Source organism: Triticum dicoccoides, chromosome 4B (genome assembly GCF_002162155.2).
Source record: "Triticum dicoccoides isolate Atlit2015 ecotype Zavitan chromosome 4B, WEW_v2.0, whole genome shotgun sequence".
NCBI lineage: Eukaryota > Viridiplantae > Streptophyta > Magnoliopsida > Poales > Poaceae > Triticum > Triticum dicoccoides.
The window spans coordinates 56,921,373-56,934,934 of NC_041387.1; the positions used below are offsets into that span (position 1 = coordinate 56,921,373).

The following is a 13,562-nucleotide window of genomic DNA, read 5'->3' on the forward strand; positions in this document are numbered from 1 at the left end:
CGTGGAAAATCCCCATTGGCCTGGGCTGTTTACAGGTTATCGGATCCAAACCGGAACCCGATAGCATAACGGCGACCCGTTACGGTGGATGGCACGTGTCGGTCACCCTTGACGAAAACACTTCTGTGATGCGCGATTTATCGTCATGGAAGTGGACACTTCTGTGATGATAATTTTGGTAATGTCATGGAACACTTCTACGATAGCACAGGTATGACTATCTTGATTCTGTCATAAAATCTTCATGGATGTACATGCATGACAGAAAACATGACCTACTGTGACAAACATGTATCATCACGAAAGTGTATTTTTTTGTAGTGTTGCTCGTTACAAATTATCTTGCTATCAAACTACTCGTTACTTATAATTTCAGTGCTCGCAGAGAATACCTTGCTAAAAACCACTTGTCATTTCCTTCTGCTCCTCATTGGGTTCGACACTCTTACTTATTGAAAGGACTATGATTGATCCCATATATTTGTGGGTCATCAGTTACTGGTACAACAGTTGGAAATAAGAGATGGATCCCACCACAATCGGGGACCTTCAAGTTTAATGTGGATGTGGGTGTCTCCAGGAACGGCAGCTGGGGAACTGCTGTTGTTGTTTGTCGTGATGAGAAACAAATTTTGAATTTTAAAATTTCAAAGCTAGAGTTTTTTAAGATGAAATTTTAATGCTCAAAAATTTTGAGAGGTCGGATTTTTTTGAAATATTGAGAGTTTCAAATTTAAATAGTTGGGCCAAGATTTTTGAAGTTAGTAGTACAATTTCTGAAATCTCCTAAAATATTTTTCTTCTAAAAATAGAAGGTGCTCCATAGGGAAGTTGCCAAAAAAGGGGTGTACAAAATTTTATCGTGCTAGCATTGGATGGTGGCACTCACCAAAGAGCCACCACCAGTCGCCAGGAAACACATGGTCAAATTCCCACCAAGTCATGACCTTTTATTTTGAAGATTTCCCTCCTTTTTAGCAACTTTAAAAAAATTTGAGTATCAACTTTTTGAAAACCATGTACCAACTTTAAAATTTAGAATTTTGGGTAACTTTTAATTTGAACTTATTAAATTCAAAAAATTTGACATTTCCAACTTTCGAATTTTTTAAAGAAAATTAGTAGTTCATTTTTTGAACAATTTTGCACCTTTTGGAAAATTGATCTTTCATAAATTTCAAGATTTGAAAACTTAAATTTCTAAAATTTAAAACATTTGAACATGCATTTTCTGGAACTTAACAAAAGGAGAGAATAAGCTAGGGAAAAAAGACACATGAGGGAGACCCACTAGAGAGAGCGCGAAGAAAGAGGGAGAGAGAGAGAGAGAGAGAGAAAGAGAGAGGACTTGAACATTTGAACACTGATACGTCTCCGACGTATCTATAATTTTTGATTGTTCCATGCTATTATATTACCTGTTTTGGATGTTTATGAGCTTTACTTTACACTTTTATATCATTTTTGGGACTAACCTACTAACCAGAGGCCCAACCCGAATTGCTGTTTTTTTTTGCCTATTTCAATGTTTCGCAGAAAAGGAATATCGAACGGAGTCCAAACGGAATGAAACCTTCGGGAGCGATCTTTTTGGAACAAACGCAATCCAGGGGACTTGGAGTGGACGTCAAGCAACAAACGAGGTGGCCACGAGGGTGCCCGGCGCGCCCTAAGGGGGTGGGCGCGCCCCCCACCCTCGTGGGGCCCTCGTGGCTCAACCGACCTACCTCCTTCGCCTATATATATCTTCGTACCCCGAAACCATCCAGGAGCACCACAAAAAACTATTTCCACCCCCGCAACCTTCTGTATCCGCGAGATCCCATCTTGGAGCCTTCGCCGGCGCTCCGGGGAGGGGGAATCGACCATGGAGGGCCTCTCCATCACCACCAAGGCCTCTCCGATCAGTTGTGAGTAGTTTACCACAGACCTTCGGGTCCATAGTTATTAGCTAGATGGCTTCTTCTCTCTCTTTGATTCTCAATACAAAGTTCTCCTTCCTCTTCTTGGAGATCTATTCGATGTAACTCTTTTTGCGGTGTGTTTGTCGAGATCAGATGAATTGTGGGTTTATGATCAAGTTTATCTATGAGAAATATTTGAATCTCCTCTGAATTCTTTTATGTATGATTGGTTATCTTTCCAAGTCTCTTCGAATTATCAGTTTGGTTTGGCCTACTAAATTGATCTTTCTTGCAATGGGAGAAGTGCTTAGCTTTGGGTTCAATCTTGCGGTGTCCTTTCCCAGTGACAGCTGGGGCATCAAGGCACGTATTGTATTGTTGCCATCGAGGATAAAAAGATGGGGTTTATATCATATTGCTTTAGTTTATCCCTCTATATCATGTCATCTTGCTTAATGTGTTACTCTGTTCTTCATGAACTTAATACTCTAGATGCAGGCAGGAGTCGGTCGATGTATGGACTAATAGTAGTAGATGCAGGCAGGAGTCAGTCTACTTGTTGCGGACGTGCTGCCTATATACATGATCATGCCTAGATATTCTCATAACTATGCACTTCTCTATCAATTGCTCGATAGTAATTTGTTCACCCATCGTAATAATTATGCTATCTTGAGAAAATCCACTAGTGAAACCTATGCCCCCCGGGTCTATTCTCTATCATATAAGTTTCCAATCTACTTTATTTTGCAATCTTTACTTTTCAATCTATATCATAAAAATACCAAAAATATTTATCTTATCATATTATCTCTATTAGATCTCACTTTCGCAAGTGGCCGTGAAGGGATTGACAACCCCTTTATCGCGTTGGTTGCAAGGTTATTGTTTGTTTGTGTAGGCGTGTGGGACTTGGGAGGAGCCTCCTACTGGATTGATACCTTGGTTCTCAAAACTGAGGGAAATACTTACGCTACTTTGCTGCATCACCCTTTCCTATTCAAGGGAAAAGTCAATGCATGCTCAAGTGGTAGCAAGAAGGATTTCTGGCGCCGTTGCCGGGGAGGTCTTCGCTCAAGTCAAGACATACCAAGTACCCATGACAAACTCATCTCCCTCGCATTACATTATTTGTCATTTGCCTCTCGTTTACCTCTTCCCCACTTCACCTTTGCCGTTTTATTCGCCCTCTCTTTTCCGTTTGCCTCTTTTTCGCTTGTCTCTTGTGTGCTCGTGTGTTAGTGTTTATCTCGTTATCATGGCTAGTCCTCCTATCATCATTAATACTCCCGATCATGAAGTTCTTAATTTTAAACAAAGGAAGGGAGAAAATCTAAAAGATGCTTGGCATAGAATTTGCAATGCTCAAAATAGATCTACTAGGAAGCAATCTACTTCCGTTCTTCTTCTCAATTTTTATGTAGGCATTACTCCTTGGAATAGATACATTCTTGATACCATTACCGGAGGGAATTTTTTGGGTAGCCATACTTTTGATGCTTATAATGCCATGACAGATTTGTTTGATCTACCGCCTCTTTTGGTTAACGGAACAGTTTTAACTTTAGAACATGTGATGCAAAGGCTTGAAATTATTGAAAATAAAGTTGCTACTGTCGAGTTAATTGAAAATTTGGATAAAAAGATCCACAACCAAATTACTCAATATGGATCTAAGGTTGGAGTTACTTTGAAAAGTTTTAAAGAGAAGGAACCTATAGTTAATGAAAGGATAGATCAAGATTCCACAAGAATCGGTAAACTTGAGGATATTATTACTAATTTAGGGTCTGCCTTTTCATCCATGAAAAATACTCCAACTCATCCTACAAAAAATGCTAAATTAATTTATGTTCCCCAAAATAGGGGTGAATCTTCTAGTAAGGAAAATGCAGATCTCAAATCAATAAGTATTCAACCCAATTTCTTTGCTTTTATTAAGGAACCTTTTGCTACAAATGAATATCTTGATTTTTTGCCTAAGAGTTTAATCATTACCAAAAAGAAAGAAATTCATATGGGTAATAAGTGTTCTATTGAAAAATTAAATACCAAAGATGGCAATACTTAGATCTATTCTCGCTTTTATGCCTAGCTTGGGGCATTAAACGATAGCGCTTGTTGGGAGGCAACCCAATTTTTTTTGCTCCTTGCTTTTTGTTCCTGTTTAGTAATAAATAATTAATCTAGCCTCTGTTTAGATGTATTTTTATGTTTTAGTTAGTGTTTGTGCCAAGTAGAACCTATAGGATCATCTTGGGTGAAAGTTAATTTGATTCTGCTGAAAAACAGAAACTTTGCGCTCACGAGAAACATTCAATAAATCACAGAAACGTGCTTTTGAGTTGATTCTTTTTGCAGTAGATCAATAGACAAATTACCTAGGACTTCCTGTTTTGGTAGGATTTTTGGAGTTCCAGAAGTATTCGAAAGTCACAGATTGCTACAGACTGTTCTGTTTTTGACAGATTCTGTTTTTCGTGTGTTGTTTGCTTATTTTGATGAATCTATGGCTAGTATCGGGGAGTATGAACCATAGAGAAGTTGTAATACAGTAGGTTAAACACCAATATAAATAAAGAATGAGTTCATTACAGTACCTTGAGTGGTGGTTTTTCTTTCTTGCACTAATGGAGCTCATGAGATTTCCTATTGAGTTTTGTGTTGTGAAGTTTTCAATTTTTGGGTAAAGATTTGATGGACTATGGAATAAAGGGTGGCAAGAGCCTAAGATTGGGGATGCCCATGGCACCCCAAGATATTCAAGGACAACCAAAAGCCTAAGCTTGGGGATGCCCCGGAAGGCATCCCCTCTTGCGTCCTCATCTATCGGTAACTTTACTTGGAGCTATATTTTTAGTTACCACATGATATGTGTTTTGCTTGGAGCATCTTGTATGATATGAGTCTTTGCCTTTTAGTTTACCACAATCATCCTTGCTGTACACACCTTTTGAGAGAGACACACATGATTCGGAATTTATTAGAATACTCTATGTGCTTCACTTATATCTTTTGAGCAATGCAGTTTTGCTCTAGTGCTTCACTTATATCTTTTTAGAGCACGGTGGTGATTTTATTTTATAGAAATTATTGATCTCTCATGATTCACTTACATTATTTTTAGAGTCTTTTATAACAGCATGGTATTTGCTATGGTTAAAAAATTGGTCCTAGAATGATGGGCATCCAAGTTGGGTATAATAAAAACTATCATAGGAAGTGAATTGAATACTATGATCAACTTGATGCTTGATAATTGTTTTGAGATACAAAGGTGGTAATATTAGAGTCATGCTAGTGGAGTAATTGTGAATTTGAGGAATACTTGTGTTGAAGTTTCTGATTCCCGTAGCATGCACATATGGTGAACCGTTATGTGATGAAGTTGGAGTATGATTTATTTTTTGATTGTCCTCCTTATGAGTGGCGGTAGGGGACGAGCGATGGTATTTTCCTACTAATCTATCCCCCTAAGAGCATGCGCGTAGTACTTTGTTTCAATAACTTGTAGATTTTTGCAATAACTATATGAGTTCTTTATGACTAATGTTGAGTCCACGGATTATACGCACTCTCACCCTTCCACTATTGCTAGCCTCTCTTGTGCCGCGCAACTTTCGCCGGTACCACCGTTTACCTTCCTCAAAACAGCCACCATACCTACCTATCATGGCATTTCCATAGCCATTCCGAGATATATTGCCATGCAACTTTCCACCGTTCTGTTTATTATGACACTCTCCATCATTGGCATATTGCTTTTGCATGATCATGTAGTTGACATTGTATTTGTGGCAAAGCCACCATGCATAATTTTTATACATGTTGCTCTTGATTCATTGCATATCCTTGTACACCGTTAGAGGCATCTACATAGAGTCATATTTTGTTCTAAGTATTGAGTTGTAAGTAAATAAAAGTGTGATAATATTCGTTATTAGAGCATTGTCCCAAGTGAGGAAAGAATGATGGAGACTATGATTCCCCCACAAGTCAGGATGAGACTCCAGACTTAAAAAAATAAAAAATAAAAGAGGTCAAAGAAGCCCAAATAAAAAAAGAGTCCAAATAAGCCCATCAAAATAAAAAAATGAGAGAAAATGAGAGAAGGGACAATGTTACTATCCTTTTCCACACTTGTGCTTCAAAGTAGCACCATGATCTTCATGATATAGAGTCTCCTATGTTGTCACTTTCATATACTAGTGGGAATTTTACATTATAGAACTTGACTTGTATATTCCAATGATGGGCTTCCTCAAAATGCCCTAGGTCTTCGTGAGCAAGAAAGTTGGATTCACACCCACTTAGTTTCTTTCGTTGAGATTTCATACACTTATAGCTCTAGTGCATCAGTTGCATGGCAATCCTACTCACTCACGTTAATATCTATTAATGGGCATCTCCATAGCCCATTGATATGCCTAGTTGATGTGAGACTGTCTTCTCCTTTTTTGTCTTCTCCACACCACCATTCTATTTCACATATAGTGCTATGTCCATGCCTCACGCTCATGTACTGCATGAAAGTTGAAAAAGTTTGAGAACATTAAAGTATGAAACAATTGCTTGGCTTGTCATCGGGGTTGTGCATGATTTAAATTTTGTGTGTGATGAAGATAGAGCATAGCCAGACTATATGATTTTGTAGGGATAGCTTTCTTTAGCCATGCTATTTTGGGAAGACATGATTGCTTTGTTAGTATGCTTGAAGTATTATTATTCTTTTGTCAATATGAACTTTTATTTTGAATCATTTGGATCTGAACATTCATGCCACAATAAAGAGAAATACATTGAGAAATATGCTAGGTAGCATTCCACATCAAAAATTTTGTTTTTATCATTTACCTACTCGAGGACGAGCAGGAATTAAGCTTGGGGATGCTTGATACGTCTCCAACGTATCTATAATATTTTATTATTCCATGCTATTATATTACCTATTTTGGATGTTTATGGGTTTTACTTTACACTTTTATATCATTTTTGGGACTAACCTACTAACCAGAGGCCCAGCCCGAATTGCTATTTTTTTGCCTATTTCAGTGTTTCGAAGAAAAGGAATATCAAACGGAGTCCAAACGGAATAAAACCTTCGGGAGCGATCTTTTTGGAACAAACGCAATCCAGGGGACTTGGAGTGGACGTCAAGCAACAAACGAGGCAGCCACAAGGGTGCCCGGCGTGCCCTAAGGGGGTGGGTGCCCCCCCACCCTCGTGGGCCCCTCGTGGCTCAACCGACCTACCTCCATCACCTATATATATCTTTGTACCCCTAAACCATCCAGGAGCACCATGAAAAACTATTTCCACCGCCACAACCTTCTGTATCCGCGAGATCCCATCTTGGAGCCTTCGTTGGTGATCCGTCAGAGGGGGAATCGACCATGGAGGGCCTCTCCATCACCACCAAGGCCTCTATGATGAGTTGTGAGTAGTTTACCACAGACCTTCGGGTCCATAGTTATTAGCTAGATGGCTTCTTCTCTCTCTTTAATTCTCAATACAAAGTTCTCCTTCCTCTTCTTGGAGATCTATTCGATGTAACTCTTTTTGCGGTGTGTTTGTCGAGATCCAATGAATTGTGGGTTTATGATCAAGTTTATCTATGAGAAATATTTGAATCTCCTCTAAATTCTTTTATGTATGATTGGTTATCTTTGCAAGTCTCTTCGAATTATCAGTTTGGTTTGGCCTACTAGATTGATCTTTCTTGCAATGGGAGAAGTGCTTACCTTTGGGTTCAATCTTGCGGTGTCCTTTCCCAGTGACAGCAGGGGCAGCAAGGCACGTATTGTATTGTTGCCATCGAGGATAAAAAGATGGGGTTTATATCATATTCCTTGAGTTTATCCCTCTACATCATGTCATCTTGCTTAATGTGTTACTCTATTCTTCATGAACTTAATACTCTAGATGCAGGCAGGAGTCGGTCGATGTGTGGACTAATAGTAGTAGATGCAGGCATGAGTCGGTCTACTTGTTGCAGACGTGATGCCTATATACATGATCATGTTTAGATATTCTCATAACTATGCACTTTTCTATCAATTGCTCGACAGTAATTTGTTCACCCACCGTAATAATTATGCTATCTTGAGAAAAGCCACTAGTGAAACCTATGGCCCCCGAGTCTATTCTCTATCATATAAGTTTCCAATCTACTTTATTTTGCAATCTTTACTTTTCAATCTATATCATAAAAATACCAAAAATGTTTATCTTATCATATTATCTCTATCAGATCTCACTTTCGCAAGTGGCCGTGAAGGGATTGACAACCCCTTTATCGCGTTGGTTGCGAGGTTCTTGTTTTTTTGTGTAGGCGCGTGGGACTTGGGAGGAGCCTCCTACTTGATTGATACCTTGGTTCTCAAAACTGAGTGAAATACTTACACTACTTTGCTGCATCACCCTTTCCTCTTCAAGGGAAAAACCAACACATGCTCAAGAGGTAGCAAACACCCATTTTTAGCAATTTTCTTACATATTATCCTTTGATGCAATCAACACAATGATCAATTTCCAGATCTAAGAGATCTAAAGAATTAAGGACTTTCTCTTTAATGAGATATACAATCCCCCACCCCACCCCACCCCCCACCCCTCTCAAAATATGACCTAAACGAAAGTGCCATAAATTTTGAAGTAGTCTCATTATAATTTCTCTTACGTTTGGTACTGATGTTCAGGTTTGGAGAGGAACTAACGACATTAATGGAATCACCAGGAGAAATAAGATAAATTAAGTATGTCTTGTCAGAAGGCAAGTCAACATCCTTAGTGTCATGGATAATTAGTCCTTCTACTTATGCCCGTCCTTTCCACAAAAGTGACATACTTCATTTTTTCCTGCATTAGGAGCTATTCTTGTCTTCTTTTGTTGTAATAACATTAATAAGACTTGTTGCATAAATTCTAGAAGATCTTTTAAATTGGTCCTCAATCTTTCCAAGGTAGCCCTTGGCACTCTGAGAGTCTAAAATGCTCCTCTCATGCTTTGAGCAATGGAGCCCTCAATGATCATATGGCAGTTATGGTCAGAGTCCTCTCACCTTAGCCTTCTCAACATCATAATCCTTTTCGGGCATCATAATTTTCATCACTTTCTTTAGGTGCTTCGAGAGGATCATTAATGAGAGCATAATAAATATTCGGCAGAACCAAAGTAATGTCAAACTTCTCCTTCCATGTAGCATAGCCGCTACCATTTAATTGTTCCATGCTAGTAAACATTCCAGCAATATGAGAGGCATTAGATGCTAGAAAAAGAATCAAATGCTTTTAGTGGGCATCATATCATAAACATCTTTTATTGATCAAATTCAAATAATCTTTGGTCAAAAGTGAATAAGAATAACAAAAGGTTTGTGGGCATGTATTTATTAATCACCTTTGGGTAGAATAAAAAACAGAATCAATAAGTCCCGAACGACCAGCTTTTTTGCTTGGGCAGTGATCTGCGCCGGTGCGCCGGCCCAACTGTTGGGCCGGTCGTATCTGGAATGTTAGTTTGTCTTTTGCACACCGTTAGATTCAGCCTTTGAATCGTTTTTTTTCTCAATAGAAAATCACGTCCAATCCAAAACAGCTATTCGTCCTCGACACCCCACCATGGACTCTCCAAGGGCTGACCTTGAAGCATCACCAGCTCGCCGCCGGTCGCCGTCCTCGCCCCACGGTCCTCGCCCCACAGTCCTCGCCCCCGGTCGCCGTCCTCGCCGCCGGTCGCCGTCCATCTTAGTCGTCGCCGTCGTAGCACCGCCATGCCGTCGGCTGCAGCTCCCGGTGTCGCGGGGAGCCACCATGCCATGGTTGAAGCTTTTTCACACAACTGGTGAAGCTTTTTCCATGCACGGTTCCAGCTTTTGCGCTTGCGTCATGGCCGATCCCAAATTTCATTACCTTCGATTGAAGCTTCCTAGGACGTTGGTTGTAGCAAGTGATTCCAGCAAAAAAAATGATCCAACAAAAATATCAAAAATGGGGCAGTAGCAAAAACAAAAGACGGTGGTAGCAAAATACAAAGACCATGGTAGCAAAACTTAAAGTGGTTCCAGCAAAAATAAGATGGATCCAACAAAAAGTCAAAAACAGGGTGGTAGCAAAAACTAAGACGGCAGAAGCAAATTTCAAAGACGATGGTAAGAAAAAGTTAGAGTGGTTCCAGCAAAAAGATGGATCTAATTAAGGAAAAATGTATCAAAAAGACGGACTGCACGGTAGTAGCAAAAAACAAAATGATGGTAGCAAAGTTTTGGACTGGTTGCAGCAAAAGGCACTCAAACAAGGTGGATCCTAGGAAAAAATGCCGCTGATTCCAGCAAAACAAGAAGCCAGATGTAGCAAAAAATACCACCGATTGAAGCTCCCGCCGACACCGATTCCAGCATCTTGTCCGCTCGTGCACAACGTAGTCACCGTTCCCGCACGGGTGGAGCACGACGACGCTCGCCGGAGCGGCATGGCGACAGGTCGAGGGCGAGGCTCTCACCGGAGCAGCGTGGGGGCAGGTCAAAAGGCTGAAGAAATGTGGAGGTAGGTAGATGCAGCCCCTCGTCAGAGCAGCACGGGGGCGGGTGGAGGCGAGGAGGTCGCCGGAGCAGCGCAGGGAGAGGTGGATGCAGCCGCTCGTTGAAAATGCGCGGGGCAGATGAAGGCGGAAGTCGTCGGAGCAGAGCAGGTCGTGGTTGATTTGGGGGAAACTGAGTGAAAAGGATAAAGGAGGAGGAAGATGGATGTGGTTTGCAGGGCCCATAAATGACCCGTGGGGAGTGGACGTGGCTGGCTCATACGGAGTAGGATCCAACGTGGCGCATGAGCCGGCCGAACTGGAACGTTTCCCTTTTTGCTTCTTGTCCTGAACCCTCTCGTTATCGTCACACGAATCTTGATGGTCTAGCTTGCCACGTCATCACCTGGCACTCGTTCGGGACGAAGCAAAAGCCACCCGAACCACTCCCTCGCTCTCATGCACTCATTCCCACCCACTCTCTTATCCACACAACACAGGGCTGGGCAGGTGGGGACGGCGGCGAAGGCGTCTGGTGGTCGAAGCGGCAGATGGTGGCGTCCCCCCTGCAATGGCGGCGGTGGCTTCCTGCCGGCAACAGCCAACCCATTTCGCACGTGCCGCCACGTCCTGGTGGAGTTGGAGATGGCGAAGGCGGAGGCGACGGCGGCACATCAGGGGGTAGGTGAAGGCGTACTGCAGTCGGAGCGGCGGATGGTGGAAAGAGATGCAAGAGGGCGTCCGTTTGGCTGGGCACCAGGTTGCGGTCTTGTGCGTCGCTGGATTTGAAGGAGGGGACGACCAACGTTGGGCAGGCGAGGACATCGACGAAGGCTTCCGGCACTGGCGGCGGGCTTCGGCCTCGGTCGTCGCCGGATTTGGAGGTTTTGAAGGAGGGTTGCGGCCATGCGGGCACCAAGGTGCGGCCTTCGCAGGTGGTGGCGTATGCAGAGGCTTGAGCGGGTGAGCGGTGCTGCTCGACAGAGGAGGAGGAGGCGGCCAAGGCTCTTCTTCTTCACTCGTCGGATCCCGACGGCCATCTTTCTCATCTGGGTGGTGAACACGGGGCCAACGCCACGCCCTCGACCAGATGTCAACTTCCCCCATGCCCTTGGGAGCATGCTTTTTCAGGTTAATCATGCTCGCACCTCCTGTACTAGTCGGTAGTAATATAAACTACTACCAAATTACTATGGAACACCTCTTGTATTACCATTAGAAACCAATCCAAAATTGAGTCGTAAGGAAGTTTACCATTGTTACTATAAAATACGTAGTGTTTACTATCAAATCTCCTCTTAGTAGTAGTGGGTGATAAAACAGTTTATCATTTTTAACATCAAGTACTAGGTGTATTACTATCAAGAATCAACCCATAATTGAGTCGTAACACAGTGTAGAATCTTTACTGCAAAACACATTGTGCTTTACTATTGAATTTGACGCCCGTTTTTAGTTGTAAAATATTTTTACTACTTTCCAATGATTTTAGTACATGTCCATTACCAAGTGATCACTTCATTTTACCACCAGAGGATCAACCGAGTGATGCATGTCACATTGTAATTGTTTTTGTTCCGTTCTCATATATTTCAATACCGATTGCTATGGTTAATTAGTGGGTCATAGTGTGTACTGTGTAGTGCATGCAGAATCAGGTAACACCGTTACCGTAAAGGCTGGTATGCTTACTGTCATAAGCGAGAAGTGTTGCGAGACGGAGATGAGGCTTCAGCAACAAGAATTAATTCCATTACTATTTCCCCTACCGTCCTTTACATCGTTTGCACAAACGAAAACGATTGGGAGGTTGGTCCAGCGACGCCCAGAGCCGGGCAATTAGCGACCAGCGCGTACGATTAGGCATTCTACATTCTGCGCTCCCGCGTAGTATAGTGTTACTGTATATATATACTAGCTGGATGCCCGTGCGTTGCCACGAAATGGCAAATAATATACACACAAATAGAACTCCTTAGTAGCCATTTGTATCTCCTTAACTAACATCCTTGCAATCAGATACTTACATGCAAGTGATGCAAATGGTAAGGGATAAATGTAGGTCGCGCGCCTCTATTTTATCCTAGCTTATTTTTCGTGGACAAATAGGGTGGAACCACCCTAGCTCCAATCACATGTTGTATAAATTTATATGCCGAAATAAATATTTATATCCAAGCACAAAACAATGTAAATTGCAGCTCACAAATTTGTAAGAAATATGGAGTATAATACATCATAAGTGGTACATGCTACGGGATCAAACAATTAGAACTAATATTAAACCAATCATTTGCTTGCTTTTTTCCCCAGTATGTTCAGAGGGAAATGAGATAGATAGATAAACCAAATTTTGAACTAGCTCCATATCTTAATATAATGGGAGGTGGGAAGCAAAAAGGGAAAACGAAAAAGAAGGTATAGAAGCCTCACATCCAGGTTTTCAAGAGAGTGGCTTTGAAATGTTTCCATTGGTATTTCAATAGAGCAACATGCAGTGCTCACATTCAAAATCAGAACAGAGTATATGAAATGCATAGCATGTCCATCACCATAGAAACGAAGCAGGGAACCAATCGAGGAGGGCGTCAAACATAATACAAAAACTGCTGACAATATAAATGACACTAATAATAAAACTAATTCAGACATATTTTTTCTTTCTCCTCTCTCAATGGCTATGATGTGAAATAATGCTCAAACTATTGACACATATGTTAGGGGAGAAGGTAAGGTCCTGAGTATAGCTATCAAGAAAATGGATAGTTCTTCAAGGCAACTACAAACAATTAACTGTGTAACCTGCAGGGATAACACAATACTACATATTATAAGATTTATTATTTGCGAACCACAATATGTAGCTTTGGATACTAAGAGCCAGTTAATTGCATGAGGTACATCCATCTTCTAGCAAGGCTCAGTGGCTACTTGAAACCAGAACATGGCTGTCGATGCTGCCCTCCACCTCCAGATCCTTACCGAAACGAGATAGAATTGCATTAGTGTACAAATAATAATGAGAACACGATAAAAGATGCCTGGTCAATTTGACAGTGAAACGATGCATATGGTATTTGACAGTCAAAATACAAGGTCTTTTGTACCTTTTTGCAGGATTGTTGGTGTATGAAATATCA

The 13,562-nt window shown here is 41.3% G+C and overlaps 1 long non-coding RNA gene across 1 annotated transcript; it reads right to left on the minus strand.

Annotated features, from left to right (window-relative positions):
* Positions 1–9,390: 9,390 nt before the first annotated feature.
* Positions 9,391–10,619, minus strand: LOC119293328. Its single transcript, XR_005143029.1, has 2 exons — positions 10,267–10,619; positions 9,391–9,831 (listed from the first exon to the last, which is right to left on the minus strand). It is a non-coding gene; the product is annotated as an uncharacterized LOC119293328 (long non-coding RNA).
* Positions 10,620–13,562: the final 2,943 nt, after the last annotated feature.